Source organism: Heptranchias perlo, chromosome 3 (genome assembly GCF_035084215.1).
Source record: "Heptranchias perlo isolate sHepPer1 chromosome 3, sHepPer1.hap1, whole genome shotgun sequence".
Lineage (NCBI taxonomy): Eukaryota > Metazoa > Chordata > Chondrichthyes > Hexanchiformes > Hexanchidae > Heptranchias > Heptranchias perlo.
The window spans coordinates 94765411-94782938 of NC_090327.1; the positions used below are offsets into that span (position 1 = coordinate 94765411).

Consider the following 17528-nt stretch of genomic DNA (forward strand, 5'->3'; position numbering starts at 1 on the left):
TTTGTAATTATTATGTATTGCTGATTCAGTGCCCCAGCTTCTTTGGTTAAGCTTTACGTATTGGTCTGTACATTGTTCCAATCAGTGTACTGTACCCAGAGTATAAAAGTAATCCTGTGGAAAAGTGGATTTGTACTGCTTCAGGGATCACTGGCATTATATTCTATATTGCACACTATACAAAGACTATTTCTAAAATTGGCCTTGAATCCTAACTTCTGTGTTAACATTGCTCACAAGGTTCTACATTTTATGTGCAGTTATTCTGGGTGTTTTTATCTGCATTAAGTTGGGCAAAGTTATTATCTGGAATGCACTGCCTGAAGGGGTAATGGAAGCAGATTCAATCCCTTTCAAAAGGGAATTGAATAATTACTTGAAGGGGAAAAATTTGCTGGCTATGGGGAAAGAACAGAGGAGTGGGACTAATTGGATAACTCTTTCAAAGAGCTGGCACAGGCACAATGGGCCAAATGGCCTCCTGTGCTGTATCATTCGATGATTCAAAGTGAATTCTGGCTCACTTGGATAAGATCAAACATTAATTATACCTTGTACTATGATAGATGTTTATGTAATTTTACAGTTTGCCTTGTAACTCCAACATTTTGTTAAATTAGAAAAAATTACTTTTGCCTGAGCAATTGGTCTATTGCTGATCCAAGGAACAAATTAGGACTTGGTAACAATTGGTGACTTTTAAATTGAAGAATGTGTCTCCTGGTGGGGCAATTGTGGATTTGATTGCATAAAATTGCCATTATTTAAGAAAATGCTTATACAAAATGTAACATGGAATAGATATGATTTTTAACCATCCAGTCTTCTCTTACCCCTTGTAAGCTTATAAGCCTTGTGAGAATAGGAAAGACAAGATTAATTTTGTTACTCGTAGATTTGGCATGACAGCTGATATTACCATATATTTCCATTTGTGCTGGAGCTGCACGGAAATACAAGTCTGAGCATGTCACAGATAGGATATAGAAGAAACTAAATGCTCTTTTTTTGAGTTGTCTTTTTTTTAAAAAGACTAGGCTAAGTAATGGGATAATAGCTACCATCCCTTGGTTTCACATTTGACAATCCCTAGTATATTAATAGTAAGACCCATTTAATCAATGAAGGTAGGTGAAGTTTATTTAACAATTTTCATACTATGTTGGTGAATAATCTTCCTTAGTGGATTAATTCTCACTTTTCCACTTCCATGGAAGTTTAACTGGGATTGTTTCCTACTGAATTAATTTTTGTAGAAGAATAATCTTTTAACGTTTGGTTAAATCTAATGGTAAACTACCACGGCATTAAATAATTCTCCCTCATTTACATCAGGAGAGAGAAGTAACCCAAGCGTAACTTGCCTTTTCAAGTTTGTGTGTGTGAAAAACATTGAGGAAGGCAAAAATATTAACTTTCACGCTATTGATTGAATTCTAGTTGTACTTTGCCACTTCATAAACTGGTGTATCTTGCTTTCTGCAGCTCCTTGCAATAAATATTGGCAGGCAGCAAAGGTGGTTACTCATGCAGTCTGTTTCTATTAAAACAAAAGGGTGTGCTGCATGCAGTGTCACATCAACAACTTACGTATATTGAGATTATCTTTCCCACAAAAGTTAAATTTATAAAAATGCATTGCAAAAAGAACAAGTAAACATTTAACCACAAATCATGCACTTTTCTTTAGTCATTTACTTTCTTCACCATATCCCCCTCCCATCTCCCAAGGATGTGTTGATTCAGTGGGGTATAATTCCATGGAGCTGAGTACCTTTTCACTTAAATGGCCATTATTCATCTATGAAACCTTGATGGTGATGGTATTTGATGAAGAAGGAATCACAGCCAGCACCAATCCTGTTTTGCCTAAAGTCCACACATACATGTCTAGCATAGGCTGTTAGATAGCGATCAGGAGTTTGAAATCTGCCTGATTTTTTTCTTCCCCTCCTAATCTATGGCGATGAAGGCAACTGTATACCCTGAATGCCACCCTGGCTGAAATTGGCTAACCGCAGACCAGGATCAAATCTGGGACTTTTCTGGTCCGTATTGCTCAGCTACTCACGCGATAAGCTCAGCCATCCAAGGAATCAACTTTAGTCATTCGAAGTACAGAGTGGGGATCGAAGTACTACGTGGGGGGGGGGGGGAAATTCAGTTGAGAGACCATTAATAAAAATGTGGTCTAATTATAACTTGCAAATTTGTTACTGCACTGAATAATGTTTTTATACAAAACAATGATTGCAAGGTTGAATCAATAAGATGAAAGAATGGATGAATATTGTGGAGTTTTTCTTGATTTATCTTATACAAAATGATTTTTGGGAGATTAAATGAAAAGTGGAGTCGCTGATGCTCAATGTGCTGTGAAAAATTCACTGCATGATTCTACAGCATCAAAGTTTACATTTCCCCCCACACCCGATCTTTTTTTTATTTGTTCATGGGATGTGGGCGTCGCTGAAAAGGCCAGCATTTATTGCCCTTCCCTAATTGCCCTTGAGAAGGTGGTGGTGAGCCGCCGCCTTGAACCGCTGCAGTGTGAGAGGTGAAGGTTCTCCCACAGTGCTGTTAGGAAGGGAGTTCCAGGATTTTGACCCAGCGATGACGAAGGAACGGCGATATATTTCTAGGTTGGGATGGTGTGTGACTTGCAGGGGAACATGCAGGTGGTGGTGTTCCCATGAGCCTGCTGCTCTTGTCCTTCTAGGTGGATCACCTAGAAGGACAAGAGCAGCAGGCACATGGGAACACTGGTTTGGGAGGTGCTGTTGAAGAAGCCTTGGCGAGTTGCTGCAGTGTATCCTGTGGATGGTACAAACTGTAGCTACTGTGCGCCGGTGGTGAAGGGAGTGAATGTTTAGGGTGGTGGATGGGGTGCCAATCAAGCGGGCTGCTTTGTCCTCGACGGTATCGAGCTTCTTGCTTGTTGGAGCTGCACTCATCCAGGCAAGTGGAGAGTATTCCATCACACTCCTGACTTGTGCCTTGTAGATGGTGGAAAGGCTTCGGGGAGTCAGGAGGTGAGTCACTCGCCACAGAATACCCAGCCTCTAACCTGCTCTTGTAGCCACAGTATTTATATGGCTGGTCCAGTTAAGTTTCTGGTCAATGGTGACCCCCAGGATGTTGATGGTGGGGGATTCAGCGATAGTAATGCCGTTGAATGTCAAGGGGAGGTGGTTAGACTCTCTCTTGTTGGAGATGGTCATTGCCTGGCACTTCTCTGGCATGAATGTTACTTGCCACTTATGAGCCCAAGCCTGGATGTTGTCCAGATCTTGCTGCATGTGGGTACAGACTGCTTCATTATTTGAGGGGTTGCAAATGGAACTGAACACTGTGCAGTCATCAGCGAACATCCCGATTTCTGACCTTATGATGGAGGGAAGGTCATTGATGAAGCAGCTGAAGATGGTTGGGCCTAGGACACTGCCTTGAGGAACTCCTGCAGCAGTGTCCTGGGGCTGAGATGATTGGCCTCCAACAACCACTACCATCTTCCTTTGTGCTGGGTATGACTCCAGCCACTGGAGAGTTTTCCCCCTGATTCCCATTGACTTCAATTTTACTAGAGCTCCTTGGTGCCACGTTCAGTCAAATTCTGCCTTGATGTCAAGGGCAGTCACTCTCACCTCACCTCTGGAATTCAGCTCTTTTGTCCATGTTTGGACCAAAGCTGTAATGAGGTCTGAGCCGAGCTGTCCTGGTGGAACCCAAACTGAGCATTGGTGAGCAGGTTATTGGTGAGTAAGTGCCGCTTGATAGCACTGTCGACGACACCTTCCATCACTTTGCTGATGATTGAGAGTAGACTGATGGGGCGGTAATTGGCCAAATTGGATTTGTCCTGCTTTTTGTGGACAGGACATACCTGGGCAATTTTCCACTATGTTGGGTGGATGCCAGTGTTGTAGCTGTACTGGAACAGCATGGCTAGAGGCGCAGCTAGTTCTGGTGCACGACAGCCAGGATGTTGGGGCCCGTAGACTTTGCTGTATCCAGTGCACTCAGCCGTTTCTTTATCACGTGGAGTGAATCGAATTGGCTGAAGACTGGCTTCTGTGATGGTGGGGATATCGGGAGGAGGCCGAGATGGATCATCCACTCAGCATTTCTGGCTGAAGATGGTTGCAAATGCTTCAGCCTTGTCTCTTGCACTCACGTGCTGGACTCCGCCATCATTGAGGATGGGGATGTTTACAGAGCCTCCTCCCATCAGTTGTTTAATTGTCTACCACCATTCACGACTGGATGTGGCTGGACTGCTGAGCTTTGATCTGATCCGTTGGTTGTGGAATCGCTTAGCTCTGCCTATAACATGTTGCTTCCGCTGTTTAGCATGTATGTAGTCTTGAGTTGTAGCTTCACCAAGTTGGCACCTCATTTTTGGGTACGCCTAGTGCTGCTCCTGGCATTGAACCAGGGTAGATCCCCTGGCTTGTTGATAATGGTAGAGTGAGGAATATGCTGGGCCATGAGGTTACAGATTGTGCTGGAATACAATTCTGCTGCTGCTGATGGCCCACAGCACCTCATGGATGCCCAGTTTTGAGCTGCTAGATCTGTTCTGAATCCATCCCATTTAGCATGGTGGTAGTGCCACACAACACATCGGATGGTATCCTCCGTGTGAAGACGGGACTTGGTCTCCACGAGGACTGTGCGGTGGTCACTCCTACCAATACTGTCATGGACAGATGTATTTGCATCAGGTAGATTGGTGAGGACGAGGTCAAGTATGTTTTTCCCTCGTGTTGGTTCGCTCACCACCTGCCGCAGGCCCAATCTAGCAACTATGTCCTTCAGGACTCTACCAGCTTGGTCAGTAGTGGTGCTACCGAGCCACTCTTGGTGATAGACATTGAAGTCCCCCACCCAGAGTACATTCTGTGCCCTTGCTACCCTCAGTGCTTCCTCTAAGTGGTGTTCAACATGGAGGACTGATTCATCAGCTGAGGGAGGGCGGTAGGTGGTAATCAGCAGGAGGTTTCCTTGCCCATGTTTGACCAGATGCCATGAGATTTCATGGGGTCCAGAGTCAATGTTGAGGACTCCCAGGGCCACTCCCTCCTGACTGTATCACTGTACCGCCACCTCTGGTCGGTCGGTCCTGCCGGTGGGACAGGACATACCCAGGGATGGTGATGGAAGAGTCTGGAATGTTGGCTGAAAGGTATGATTCTGAGAGTGTGGCTGTGTCAGGCTGTTGCTTGACTAGTCTGTGGGACAGCTCTCCCAATTTTGGCACAAGTCCCCAGCTGTTAGTGAGGAGGACTTTGCAGGGTCGACTGGGCTTGGTTTGCTTTTGTCGTGACCGGTCCTTAGTGGTCCGATTTTATTCTTATGACTTTTTAGCGAGATTTTACAACTGAGTGGCTTGCTAGGCCATTTCAGAGGGCAATTAAGAATCAACCACATTGTGACTCCAGACCCACAGCATATAGGCCAGACCGGATAAGGATGGCAGGTTTCCTTCCCTAAAGGACATTAGTGAACCAGATGGTTTTTTACAACAATCTGGTAATTTCATGGCCACCATAACTGATACTAGTATTTTAATTCCAGATTTTATTTAATTAATTGAATTTAAATTCCCCAGCTGCTGTGGTGGAATTTGAACTCATGACTCTGGATTGTTAGTCCAGGCCTCTGGATTACTAGTCCAGTAACATAACCACTATGCTACCGTACCCGTGTTCACAATAGAATCCGGAATGGTTAGTTTTTAGTATAATTGCCAGGGTTACTTGCCTCTGCCAATTGAATTGAGGATTAGAAGGAGCAGACTTGATGGACTGGTCTTCATTCTGTTCTTTATTCTTTGAAAATTAATTGTAGTCCTCATTCCTTTCCAAGCCTTATGATCACAATTTCTGTTCCAATTTTCCCATCTGAGATTTTTATTTCTAGTCTACAACACTGTTGCTGCCTCTTCCATTCTCGCCAGATCACCTCCAACTTCCACTTCCGGCTGGGCTACCTGCCAACTGTCTGATGCTGCAATTGGGCATAAGAACATAAGAAATAAGAGCAGGAGTAGGCCATATGGCCCCTCGAGCCTGCTCCGCCATTCAATAAGATCATGGCTGATCTTTTATATCAACCGCTCCCCCCATATCCCTTGATTCCCTTAGCGTCCAAATATCCAATGATTGCAATCTTGAATATACTCAATGACTGAGCAGCCACAGCCTTCTGGAGTAGAGAATTCCAAAGATTCACACCTTCCGAGTGAAGAAATTTTTCCTCATCATCTTGCTCCTAAGTGGCTGACCCCTTATCCTGAGACCATGACCTCTAGACTCTCCAGCCAGGGGAAACAGCCTCTCAGTATCTACCCTATCAATTTCTCTAAGAATCTTATACATTTCAATGAGATCACCTCTCATTCTTCTAAACTCGAGAGAGTATAGGCCCATTCTACTCAATCTGTCCTCATAGGACATCCCAGGAATCAATCTGGTGAACCTTCATTGCATCCCCTCTAAGGCAAGTATATCCTTGCTTAGGTAAGGAGACCAAACTGTACGCAATGCAGTTATGGTCTCACCAGAGCCCTATATAATTGCAACAAGATCGCCTTATTCTTATACTCCAAACCCCTTGCAATAAAGGTTAACATACCATCTGCCCTCCCAATTGCTTGGTGTACCTGCATGTTAACTTTCTGTGACCCATGTACAAGGACACCCAAATCCCTCTGACTACCAACATTTCTTAGTGTCTCACCTTTTTTAAAAAAGAAATTCTGCTTTTCTATTCTTCCTACCAAAGTGGATAATTTCACATTATCCCACAATATACTCCACCGGCCACCTTCTCGCCCACTCACTTAACCTGTCTACATCACTTTGCAGCATCTTTGTGTCCTCCTCACAGCTTACTTCCCACCTAGCTTTGTATCATCAGCAAACTTAGGTACATTACTTTCTGACCCCTCATCTAAGTCATTGATATAGATTGTAAACAGCTGTGGCCCAAGCACTGATCCTTGCGACACTCGACTAGTTAATCTGCCAACCTGAAAATGACCTGTTTGTTCCTACTGTTTTCTGTCCGTTAACCAATCCTCAATCCACGCTAATATATTACTCCCAATCCCATGAACCCTAACCTTGTGTAACAACCTCATGTGGCACTTTATCGAATGCTTTTTGAAAATCCAAATATACTACATCCACTGGTTTTCCCTTTATCTACCCTGCTAGCTACATCCTCAAAAAACTCCAATAGATTTGTCAAACACTATTTCCCTTTCATAAAACCGTGTTGACTCTGCCTAATCATATTATGATTTTTAAGTACCCTGTTACTATATCCTTAATAATAGATTCTAGCGTTTTCCCTACTAATGTCAAGCTAAATGGCCTGTAGTTCAAGGTTTTCTCCCTCCTTGAATAGCAGTGTTACATTTGCTGGGACCATTCTAGAATCTAGGGATTCTGGAAGATCAAAACCAATGCATCCACTATCTCTGCAGCCACCTCTTTTAAAATCCTAGGATGTAGGCTATCGGGTCCAGGGGTTTTGTCTGCTTTTAGTCCCATTAATTTCTCTAGTATTTTTTTCTTTAATCTTAATTACTTTAAGTTCCTCGCTCTCATTAGACCCTTGGTTCCCCACTATTTCTGGAATGTTCATTGTGTCTTCTACTGTGAAGACAGATATAAAATATTTATTTAACATCTCTGCCATTTCTTTATTCCCCATTATAATTTATCCTGTCTCAGCCTCTAAGGGACCCAGGTTTACTTTTGCTAATCTCTTCCTTTTTACATACTTGTAGAAGTTCTTGCAATCTGTTTATATTTCTTGCTAGTTTATTCCAATTTTTTTAGTCATCCTTTGCTGATTTCTACAACCCTCCCAATCCTCAGGTTTACTATTCTTTTAATCTAATACTATTCTTAACTTCTCTAGCCCTGGTTGGATCATTTTTCCCGTTGTTTTATTCCTCAAGGGAATGTATGAGAATTATGAATTATTTAAACGTTTGCTTATCTACCCTCATATCTTTTAATCTAATTTCCAATCTACCTTAGTCAACCCGCCCCCTCATACCTACCTAATTGGCTTTATTTAAATTTAAGACCGTAGTTTCGGACTTAACTACATCACTCTCGAGCTCAATATGAAATTCTATCATTATCACTCTGCCCCAGAAAATCCTTAATTTATTAGTTTTTTGAGGATGTAACTAGCAGAGTAGATAAAGGGGAACCAGTGGATGTAGTTTATTTGGATTTTCAAAAGGCATTTGATAAGGTGCCGCATAAAAGGTTATAATGCAAGATAAGGGCTCATGGGGTTGGGGGTAATATATTAGCATGGATTGAGGATTGGTTAATGGACAGAAAACAAAGAGCAGGAATAAACGGGTCATTTTCAGGTTGGCAGGCTGTAACTAGTGGGGTGCCGCAAGGATCAGTGCTTGGGCCTCAGCTATTTATAATCTATATTAATGAATTAGATGAAGGGACCGAGCGTAATGTATCCAAGTTTGCTGACGATACAAAGCTAGGTGGGAAAGTAAACTGAGGAGGACAGAGTCTGCAAAGGGATGAGGACAGATTTTGAGTGGGCAAGAAGGTGGCAGATGGAGTATAATAAGGGGAAATGTGAGGTTATTCACTTTGGTAGGAAGAATTGAAAAACAGGATATTTTTTAAATGGTGAGCAACTACAAAATGTTGGTATTCAAAGAGACTTGGGCATCTTTGTACAAGAAACACAAAGTTAGCTTGTAGGTACAGCAAACAGTTAGGAAAGCAAATAGAATGTTGGCCTTTATTGCAAGGTGGTTGGAGCATAAGAGTAAGGAAGCCTTACTATTGTACAGGGCTTTGGTGAGACCTCACCTGGAGTACTGTGTGCAGTTTTGGTCTCCTTATCTAAGGAAGGATATACTCGCCTTAGAGGCAGTGCAACGAAGGTTCAGGTGAGGTTGAGTAGAATAGGCCTATAACTCTTGTGTTTAGAAGAATGAGAGGTGATCTCATTGAAACACAAGATTCTGAGGGGCTTGACAGGGTAGATGCTGAGAGATTGTTTCCCCTGGCTGCAGAGTCTAGAACTAGGGGGCATAGTCGCAGGATAAGGGGTCGACCATTCAAGACTGAGATGAGGAGGAATTTCTTCACGCAGAGGGTTGTGAATCTTTGGAATTCTGTACCCCAGAGGGCTGTGGATGCTGAGTCATTGAGTATATTCAAGGCTGAGAGAGATAAATTTTTGGAATCAAAGGTTATGGGGATCAGCCATGATCTGATTGAGCCTGCTCCAGCATTCAATGGGCCATATGGCCTACTCTTGCTCCTATTTCTTATGTTCTTAACTATAAGATTACTAATTAACCCTGTCTTGTTACACACTATTAGATCCAAAATAGTTCCATAGGCATGTTTTCTATATCCCAATTTTCTTGCCTCCTTGCCTGAATAGCTGATTCATGTTGGGGTATAATTCCATGGATACCAGCAGAAATTCGGCACCTTATAACTCTTGGTTGGCTATAGAGAATTAGTGTTGGCAGGCTATTCAGTCAGAGGCTTGTCACAAATCCTACCCTCATCCAACATCCATTCACATTTTCTGGCAGATAGTACTGGATGGTGATGAGTAGGATTCCTGGCTTAATTTTGCTTCCAGTTCCTCCCTGTCCAACAGCACGGAGATGTTGAGGCCAGTTGCAGTGCCCCAAATTATGTGAATCTGCACTGACCAAGGACTGAACCTTGTACCTTTTTTGCTCCATGTGGCTTAATACTGCACCAGGGAGTGCTATTTTTTTTCCAGAGCCATCTGAAGCAGATTTGAAGCTTTTGACATTGGTCTGTTGTCTCTCAAGTTTTCCAAATGGTACCTTGTCCAGATCACTATCAAGCAAGCACTCCTGGAAGAGGACAGGATATGACTTGGCTGTGAAGTCACCTGAAATCAAATAGCCTAATGTAGCAGTTCATGTTTACTGTCCAGGCTAACTTAGGCTAGTGTGTAGGGAAGAAACTTGGAGTGGGAAAGAAAGAAGTGATCAACTCGCTCAATCTTTTAAATTGTAACATGATTTACTAAGTAAACAGTGTATTCCTCCTTTGGTAAACACAAATTGGTCATCACTCATCAAAAATGAGAAGTTCACATAATAGAATGAGTCATCCTTTCTTAAAGCAATAGATGCTCTGAGGATTCCCACTCGCCTCAGATCAACTAACTAAACACTGAGCAGGAATTGAACCAATTAGTCTGGATTCAAATAACTGCATGACATAAGGAGAATATTGAAGAATGAGAGCTACTTTGACTTAGAATCACTAATGTAGAAATATACACAATTAACATGCAAACAGGTCATTTGGTGCAACCGTCTGTTTGTGTTTATCCTCCACATGAGTAATAGCACTGATCCCATGTGCCAGCCTCCTCCTTTCCTTCAACAAACTCTCTAACCTTATAAATGTTAACATAGTCTCTGCTTCAATCACTCTGGTAGTGCATTTCACAGCCTCATAACCCTTTTATTATAAGAGTTTCTGCTGCTCTTTGTTCTAAATCTCTTCCAGTTAATCTTATACCAATGTCACCTCACTCTAGACCCCTTAACCAGTGCAAATGGTCTGTTTCTGTCTACCATGTCCATCCCTTCATTAATTTTAAACACCTCTATCAGATCACCTTATGTCTTTTGTTCTGATGAAAAGAGCTCCAATTTTTCAAGTGTTTCTTAGTATTTGTGTTTCCTAATACCAGGCAGCATTCTTGTAAATCTGTAGCCTCTTTATTGCCTCAAGATTCTTGCTGTAACGTGAAACCTAAAACTACACATAATCCAGCTGCGGCCTTAAAAAGGTTTTGTATCGATTCACCTTGCATCTTGATTTTTATAATTGTAAACAATTTTACAACACCAAGTTATAGTCCAGCAATTTTATTTTAAATTCACAAGCTTTCGGAGGCTTCCTCCTTCCTCAGGTGAACGTTTGTTGGAAATGAAATCCTCGAAATGAAATCGCATTTATAATTCACAGAACAATGCTTGGTGATTACAGACAGTTTTTTCAACTGCCCGTTGCCAAGGCAATCAGTGTGCAGACAGACAGGTGTTACCTGCAAGGTCTCCGAATATACAAATCACCAAAAAAAAACAGAGATAGAGAGGTAGAAACATAGAAAAGACAGCAACTGACCCGTTATATTAAAAACAGATAACATTTGTTCGCTGGTGGGGTAACGTGTAGCGTGACATGAACCCAAGATCCCGGTTGAGGCCGTCCTCATGGGTGCGGAACTTGGCTATCAATTTCTGCTCGACGATTTTGCGTTGCCGTGTCTCTCGAAGGCCGCCTTGGAGTACGCTTACCCGAAGGTCGGTGGCTGAATGTCCTTGACTGCTGAAGTGTTCCCCGACTGGGAGGGAACCCTCCTGTCTGGCGATTGTTGCGCGGTGTCCGTTCATCCGTTGTCGCAGCGTCTGCATGGTCTCGCCAATGTACCATGCTCTGGGGCATCCTTTCCTGCAATGTATGAGGTAGACAACGTTGGCCGAGTCACAGGAGTATGAACCATGCACCTGGTGGGTGGTGTCCTCTCGTGTGATGGTGGTATCTGTGTCGATGATCTGGCATGTCTTGCAGAGGTTACCGTGGCAGGGTTGTGTGGTGTCGTGGACGCTGTTCTCTTGAAAGCTAGGTAATTTGCTGCGAACTATGGTCTGTTTGAGGTTGGGTGGCTGTTTAAAGGCGAGTAGTGGAGGTGTGGGGATGGCCATAGCGAGGTGTTCGTCGTACATTGGTACATTGGCGAGACCATGCAGACACTGCGACAACGGATGAACGGACACCGCGCAACAATCGCCAGACAGGAGGGTTCCCTCCCAGTCGGGGAACACTTCAGCAGTCAAGGACATTCAGCCACCGACCTTCGGGTAAGCGTACTCCAAGGCGGCCTTCGAGACACACGACAACGCAAAATCGTTGAGCAGAAATTGATAGCCAAGTTCCGCACCCATGAGGACGGCCTCAACCGGGATCTTGGGTTCATGTCACGCTACACGTTACCCCACCAGCGAACAAATGTTATCTGTTTTTAATATAACGGGTCAGTTGCTGTCTTTTCTATGTTTCTACCTCTCTATCTCTTTTTTTTGGTGATTTGTATATTCGGAGACCTTGCAGGTAACACCTGTCTGTCTGCACACTGATTGCCTTGGCAACGGGCAGTTGAAAAAACTGTCTGTAATCACCAAGCATTGTTCTGTGAATTATAAATGCGATTTCATTTCGAGGATTTCATTTCCAACAAACGTTCACCTGAGGAAGGAGGAAGCCTCCGAAAGCTTGTGAATTTAAAATAAAATTGCTGGACTATAACTTGGTGTTGTAAAATTGTTTACAATTGTCAACCCCAGTCCATCACCGGCATCTCCACATCTTGATTTTTATAGGCAGCACCACATTACTTAGCTGGTCCTGACTATAGATAGGACTACTGCAACATACTGAAGTCTTTAGGAAGTTGCACATGTTTCAGGTGCTTTCTGAAATTTAAATTAAATGTCCCCTGCCAGTACTGAATTTTATATCACTTTCTGATGAGTATCCAGGATTGAATAGGATGCCACTCAGCAATAATCTGAGTCGCTCATTGACAATCTCACTGCTGATGCCAGCTGATCAGCTCTTTTGCTGATGGTCAGACTCTTAAAATGTTAGGTCTCCATGTTGCTGTAGTGAGGGGATTATAAAGTCTAATGACCCTGAAATTCCTGGGAAGGTCTGGATGTGGATCTGAGATGGAACAGAATTTCTGTGAATGCCCTTATCCCAGGGTCAAGCTGTTTTAAAATAATTTGGGCAGATGTCTCTGCCCAAATCTACATTTCCTAGAACTAAAAATTGCACCACCCATATCATGACTTAAAATAATGTCATAGTGGGAGAGAGAGAATAAAAATGAGATACTGACTTGTGTGAAAGCTTCATTCTGGAATAAATGCTTGTACGATAGCCAAAATGAACTTCAGGTACCTGCCCCTGTGGGGCAGTGGATGAACTTTGCTGCAGCATCATTGCAACTGATCTTTGAACTTTTAAACTCCTACTCCACTCTCTCAGCTCTGGTAATAGTGGATGCCAAGGACTCCTAAAATCTCTGGCATTCGGTGTTGCTAAGGGCATAAATGAAGGAAAATGTTTCCTATTGAAAACCACCCTCTCTGGCCCATTAACTTTGGAGTCAATATCTCCCCTTGGATAGTGTTTTTAAAACTGTTTCTTGAGTAGTTAATCAAAGAAATAAGCTTATTTTATGTTTAATTTATTATGATCTTCCCCTCTAATACCCATGCAGTAGCAGTGCATAATAGTTTGCTTAAATCTAAATCTTGGCAACGTCTGAAGTGTTTTGACTCCGATTATCTGTAACTACTTTACCTCATTGTCACTTTTTTGTTTACCACTGGAGAATGCATACTTGTTGGTAGATTAGTATGTTAACTCTTTTAGTAGAACTTGAAGTTTAAGTGAGGAATATATTTTGAGGTCATAAATCCATTGATAAAGTGAGAGTTTGGAATGTACTAAGATTTTACATTGCTTTCTTGATGCTGAGTTCACACACCTTTTTAAAGTGTTATTTAAAAATACACATCTGCTCTTAAACAACAGCCTAGTAATTATTAATCAATAAAATGGCAAGTTTTATATTTAATCTTTAGTACTGAAATGTGAGTGGTGGATTACTGTAATCAGACACTAAACAGTGACTTTTTGTACTTGTAAATGTTGATTTCAATGCTAATATTTATAGCCTACATTTTCTAGAACTAAAAAGTGCACCATTCAAATCATGACTTACAATAATGCCATTGTGGGAGAGAGAATAAGAGTGTGATACTGACTTGTGTGAAAGTATTTATTCTGGAATGAAGCTTGTACGACAGCCAAAATGAACTTTTTGGAGGCTCTTGCTCTCTTATAGTGAATTAGTAGCTTTGCTCCTTTCTTGGAATTAATTAACTTGAGATGAGGATGCTTTGAAAATGCTACAAGGTACAAATAGTTAGTTTGATAAACTAAGGTGTCTCACAAGATTTGAGGGCTTGCTCATTTAAGGGCTGAAGCATCTCATAGTTTCTATGTCTTCTGCTTTTGTGGGTGTTTGAAAGTGATTTTTTTTCACAACCTGTAGAATTTGATTGTTTGGGGTTGATTGTTCATGTGTAGTTACTGACTAGTAATGCAAAAATATACACCTGAATTTTGACTAGAATAAAAGACTGCTCAGTTTTTTTAAAAGTTGGAATTTTCTTTTTATGCTTGGTGGTTTAACGTTGAGATGCACATTAGCTAAAATTAGGGATGATTAAGTATTGAGCTCCAAAATGAATGTTATAAAGAGACCAAACGGGGCACAGCCATCCAGCAAGAACAACTATTTCCCACAACTGCTAAAGATTGGAGTGTTGCTTCATCACATTACAAGCCATTCCCAAACCCTACCAGATTAGAAATAGTTTTTTGAAAAGCATATGATCTCTGTCATGGATTACAATATCCAACAATATGATTGAGCTGTCTGATTAAATGATGTGTTTTTTAACTGCCTTTGTAGCTTCAAAGATGCAGTTGCTTAGCCAAAAGTCACATAATGGTTTCAAGAGAAATGGATTAAATGGTGACATGCATGCAATGACTTTCTCACTCAGTGAATGAATACATTGATCTGTCAGAATGTAAAATTTGGTTTAGTTCTGTTTTACATGAAATAATATGCATGAAAAGAATGTCCTTTTTTGAATTAAGTTAATAGCTAATCATTTTTGAGCTTAAATTGAAAGAACTTTTTGACACCAATTAATCTCACTCAATCTTATTCAAGAATAATAGTCTCTTAATGGAACACTTATTAACATACGTCAGACTAGTCTGCCAGCTAACCTTTGGAAAATACGCACAACCATGACCTACAGTTTCACATTTAACATTACTGGGAGATTGAACATCCACATTCAGCTCCATTATGACACCAGTAGTATAATGGTTCCTACAAACGCCTTAACCCATTTACTTCTCCGACAATCACCTGGCTAAGCCCACAAGTGCTGAATGTCGATGTGCTGTTCAGCTTCCTCCTAAATATCACATCTGTCACCAAAATTGTTTATTTTTAACCTCTAATATTGCTTGCCTCTGCCCCTACCTTTACTGACATAAGGCTCTTTCTCCAACACTGTCCTTTACTGCCTCGCATCTAGAATCTCCACAAACGACAACATCCAAAATGCCTACAATCATTATCCTCTCCAATAGCAAGCCTGGCCCTTTCGTTACCAAGTTGCACTGCCATGCTGTACCCCATCCAACTGACTTTAAAATCAGTGACCTTGACTTCAAATTCCTACATGGCCTCACCCCACCCTGTCTTGTGATTTCCTCCAGTCTTGTATCCATGCTGCACTTTGATTCCAGCCTACTCTTATTTTCTGCTCCATCAATGGTCACTCATTCAGCTGCTATGCCCCCGTACACATTCTTTGTGCCTTTTGCATTGTCACTTCCCTGCTTTCTAAGGCCTACTTAAGACCCTTCTCTTCAACTGTGCTTTGAACCCCTACTTTCTTTCCCATTTTGGCAAAGAGCTATACATTTGGTCTGAATGAAAAATGTCAGGAACTGATCGTTTTAGGAGATATTCTTTTACCATAAGTTAAATTGGTGAGTAAATGTTTAGTCTGTTACTCACGCATACAGACCTGAAAGACAAAAGGGAGCAGAGAAAGTGTGCCTCCACGTCAGACAACACTGTATAAACAATTTGCAATCAGTTTTAGCAGAAGAGTACCAATACATAAACCCAACAGCCTGCAATTTCTCTGCAAGAAATGAGGAAAATTCCTAAAATCTTGCCACAGTCTTCCAATATACAAATTGCAAAGTATACCTGAAATTCCCCGTGCCCCACTGCACTTTGTGTAGATACATATTGTAGACCTACATTCAGGCAGCTTTGAATTGTCAGGTTTTTTTGAGCTTTTTTGTTTTCTAGGGTGGTATGTATGACTTTTTTGATGTTGCTTTCTCAGTTGACAGGAACTGGAAATAGGGATATGAAGAACTGCTTTCCTATAGCAACATTGGGTCAATTATGAATACATCAATGAAGAAACCTTTTCAAAAATCATGGACTGAATTGTTGTGCAATTACTTTATTGGCTTGGTCAATGAATGAGTTTTCATCTGCGATTTGCTATGATGGTACTAACCAGAAACCTCAATCTTCAAATCTATTTCTCCAGCTGAATATCAGGAAGACCAAGCCTGCAATCATTGGCCCCTGCCACAAGCTCTGCTTCCTTGCCGTTGACTCATTTCTCTCCTCCCTTCCCCCCCCCCCCCCCACCACCGCCGCTGCCTTGAGCTAAACTAGATTGTTCACAACCTCTGTGTCCTGGTGGGTCCTGAGCTGAGTTTTTGACCCTTCATCCTCTCCATTAACAAAAACTGCCAACATCTGCCTCTACCTGAGCCCAACTGCCATTGAAACCTTCATGCCTGCCTTCATCACCTCCAACTCAATTATTAAGGTGCTGTCTTGTCCCTGACTCCTATCATTTAATGTCCATAATTCCAGCTTATTCAATACCTGTACCCTACTCACCCATCACCCCTGTCCTTGTTGACTTGCGTTAGCTCCTAGTTCCCCAACACCTCAAACTTAAAATTGTTGTCTTTGTCTTTAAATTCTCGCTGTCTGACCCCATCCCTGTAACATCATACAACTTTTTCAACCCCCCCCCCCCACTCTGGTCTCTTGTGCATCAGTCATCCCCTTGCCCCCCATTGGCAGCTGTGCCTTGAGCCACATAGGTCTACTCTACTGGAATTCCTTTCCTAAACCCTCCCCCTCCCCCTCCAAAACCTACCTTCAACCAAGCTTTTGATCTCCTCTCCTAATTTCTTCTCCTTTTAGCTCTGGTACTATAATTCCTCATGCCTCTGAAGTGCTTTGGGATGTTTTTCTGCATTAAAGGAACTATACAAATGCAAGTAGTTGTAATGGGAGAAGCTTTTGTTTTAGAAGAATAAAATTATTAAGTCTTTGGAAAATGAAAGCTAGGATTTCCTGCTGTATATGGCCAAAATAATTAACTGAAGAAGGTAGCTGTAAACAGATGGCCCAATGTCAGGGAGTGTATAAACATTGTGCAATTGAAATGTGGAGACCTTGAATCGCTAGAGCCTAACAAAATGTTGTCCTACTTAATTTGGAGTTGAAAATGTAACTGAGAAGATGTTGGTGTTTTTAGCCATATTAGTTCACCTACCATTTTTCTACCTATTTAGGACTGATTTTTTTTTTAAAGTACAATCCTTACTAAAAGCAGAGATCAGTGGTAGTCTAATGTGCTTTGTTGTGGAGTGATAGGATATGGGTTTGCATCTGTGATTGCCCAAAGTCCCTGATTGCAGCCACACTATCTACAAGAGGCTGTAAGGAAGATAGAATCCTCACATGTTGGG

At 41.9% G+C, this 17528-nt stretch overlaps 1 protein-coding gene across 2 annotated transcripts in view; it reads left to right on the forward strand.

The window, feature by feature from the left end:
- The window catches only part of mal2 (mal, T cell differentiation protein 2), a 50437-nt gene that overhangs the window by 9185 nt on the left and 23724 nt on the right, over positions 1-17528 (forward strand). The gene's annotated exons all lie outside the window — the stretch shown is intronic.